Source organism: Coptis chinensis, chromosome 4, assembly GCF_015680905.1.
Source record: "Coptis chinensis isolate HL-2020 chromosome 4, ASM1568090v1, whole genome shotgun sequence".
NCBI lineage: Eukaryota > Viridiplantae > Streptophyta > Magnoliopsida > Ranunculales > Ranunculaceae > Coptis > Coptis chinensis.
The window spans coordinates 36,290,916-36,294,391 of NC_141459.1; positions in this window are offsets into that span (position 1 = coordinate 36,290,916).

Genomic DNA, 3,476 nt, shown 5'->3' on the forward strand with positions numbered 1-3,476 from the left:
TCGAAACTTGGCCTTTAATCACGGAACTCCTTAGTAACCGACTTTTGCTCCTTTATCTCGCTAAAGTGGCACATTTCTGCACATAATGGACTTTGAAGTCTGAAATGAATAAAAACACGTAATCAGTGTTAACTCTTAATTATTACTCACATAATTGGTCTAAAAGTATGACTGTTAAAGGGTTAAAACTACAGTTTTGGGCTCTTATCAAACCACCCCCAAACAACATTTTGCTTGTCCTCAAGCAAAGATGAGAAATTAACATAAGTGACCAAAAATGGAGTTCTATCTACTTCTCGTTTCGCCGAGTGCGATTGCATTGACCATATGTAACAAGGCCTTAAACCATTAGGAATTCCCTAGTGGACGAGTTATAGCCTCGTGAGAGTTTTCCAGTGAAGGTACTCACAAACTTTATCTATACTACAACGACTAAGAAATAAAACTATTGTTTCCTTATTCATGCTCCAAACTATCTATACATCTCACTAGTTATGAACAAGAATAACCAAGTCAAAAACCTAAGTTAATATATGCATAATAATCAATCATCTATAATAAACATATATACAATGAGTAATACTATGAAATGTCTAGCAGGTCCGTTTCTGAAACTCGGAATAGCGTCCTTAAGTAGGTTCTCACAATAATAGTCAAGATACAACACTCTGATTTTTTCACTCAAGTTTAGCTACTCTAGTGCGCAGTGGGCATACTTTACCTTACAATCTCAATGACAACAAGGAAGCCGGAGTCGATCAAACACATCTGCCACTTACTATCAGACTAGCCTATTCCTAATTGAGCTAGAGGTCTTTATTAGGTGTTGCGGGGATTAGGAGATGGTTTAACAAGGAAGGAAATGGATATTCAAAAAGGACAAGTCTGAGATAATAGAGTCTTCATATTATGTAACTAGAGAAAACCTTGTTATTTACTTTTGCTTCTACACTTTGTTTCCATCCTTAGCCATATTTTTTTCCTTTTTCTTTTCTTTTTTTTTTTTTTTTTTTTGGCTTTTGACTCCCTTTTATTGGAGATTTTATTTTATTTTTCTTTCCTTGGATGGAAACTTCTTTTCTTTATTTTCTGAAGCAATTAACTAACTTTTGTTTACACAGGTTTTTCTCTTCTTCTTTCTTCCTCATTCTATTCTCAGACTTATTCTAAATTGGGTAGGTTGATTTATTTTTTGTTATTTTGTTTTTGTTTTTGTAACAGGGTAAAGGGATTTGTGGTTTATGGAAGGCTAAAGAAAGGCTCAGAGGGGCGACTAGCGGAAAATAATTCATAGGTTTGAATTTTGGCTATATCGATTAAAAAAGGGCCTAAATTCTCGCTTAGGATATGACATAGTGATCAAGCAAGTGGACGTGTGATTTCTCTATCCGGATTTTACTTCTCCCTTGTGTCATTTCTCAAATGTTTCGCTCATATAAGACTTTAGGCTATATTCTCACAGGATTTGTAGAATAAGTACTCTAGCCTAGATTTCAGAAACTTACTGCTAACAATCATAGATACTCATGTAATATATTTATAGATAGATGCAAAGATTATTACTTATATATTAACCTAAGTTTCTAACAATTATTCTGATGCAAATGTAATCATTGAGACTTCTAGATTGTTAAGAGCATGGAGAAAGAAACAATACCAATATTCCTAAGTGTATAGCATAACTTATTTATTTATATTTTTGATTTTTTTTTTAAAATTTTAACGAGAGAACAAATGCATATTAACTCTATCTATATCCTAACAGATGCCTTAATTACACGTGTTTCTATGCCCCCCCCCAAACAAGAAGCATGCTTTGTCCTCAAAGCATTTAAATAAAAAGGGTAGGAAAAATTCCATTGAAACGCGTGAAATTCAGGAACATCTGTAAAACAAGGTTAGAACGTACTAATATAGGAAATAAAAACTGACACAACTCTATATGAGTTCTACCCATTATGGGGTTAACAAGAATGAAATTGCTTGGGATATAAGCAGACACTAACTAGAATGAAAACTTACCTTATCCCCCTGCATTACTCATCATCTTTCTCATCCTCTTCTTCCATAAAGAAGTGAGGTTCCTTCGCGTCCTGCCATGCCATGATAATTTGCCAGGCTTCCCGCCATTTATCATCTATTATTGCTAACCTATTAAGAGCCACTTGGTTTGACGGGGTGTAGGGTGCAACCAGATGAGGTTGTATCCTCCACCGTTGCCAAGTCATTGCACGGAAAGATCGAATAATACTATTGGTGGGTCGGTCGTGCGATTAATCGATCCGTAATCCAATCCGTGAAGCGTGTACAAAAATAGGAAAGAAACATAGCATAATACGAGAAACTAGAACGGGCATAAGAAGGTACTTATGCCTCATGCTATGGGATCGAGCTAAACTAGACATCAAGGTTCGGGAAGGTCATGACACATACGTCCCGTGGCTAAAGCAAGGAAGACGCCGCAAGTGGCATCATTCACGTAAGAAAAAAACATTCCCTAAAAATGTTTAGCATGATCCAAAACATAACAGTTCCTATGTTCATGGACCGGGCTACCAAAGGCGACGTTATATTCCCCTTGGTCCTCAATACGGAAAAATGCCCGCCCATACGACTCATGCAAAACTCGTAAGTGTAGACATACATATTATCGATCCAATAGCACCATGGGTCTTGTATTTCAGCCGGGGGCATAGCAAGTCCAAGAACAAATGCTAGCAAGAACCTGGTAATTTCCATTGGTTCATTATCAATGTTGATGGAGAATACTTGTTCTCCATCTGGTCTTTCAAAGAAAATGTAGTTATCGTAAAAATAAGATGCTAGTGTTGGAGAATAAAGTGCATCCGGTCTTACCATAAGCGGCTCCCAGCCAACGAATGTGATCGCTTCGCGAAACCAAGCACCATAAGTAGTGCTTTGGAACAAATCTTCAAAAGACTGTTCCGGTATCAATGTTGGAGATGTCATCTCAAAATTACGCTTTGGAATAGCTGCGAATGATCCGGATACTACGCGTGAAAAACTGGAAATTTTCTGGTCCACGGAAGTCAGGGCGCGAGTGCGCTCTGATAGGGCGCCGGTCGCGCTCTGAAGAAATTGAAATTTCCAGTGTTTGAGCTGGTCGCTTTCAGCTTGGCGCGAAGCTTCGACAAAAACTCAGAAAAAATATACAGAGAGCGAAAAGGCGCTCTGTAGAGGCGCCTTCTTCTTCGAGAGTTCGCGTAAACTTCGGAAAATGAGCCGAAACGAGGGAATCGCGGGAGTGAAAGGTGAGTGATGGAGTTTAGGTGTAGTGTGAGTTGTGAGGATAGATTGTATCAAGTTTATATAGGTTTAAAGTTGCTAAAATGGATCGGGAAGTTGCCAAAACTAATTACGGCAGTTTCCGGAAATCCTAAAATTTCCAAACCCGAAAACAGAAACAACTCATTTTCTTGATTCTAATTCAAACCCAATATCTTTTAGGTTGATTT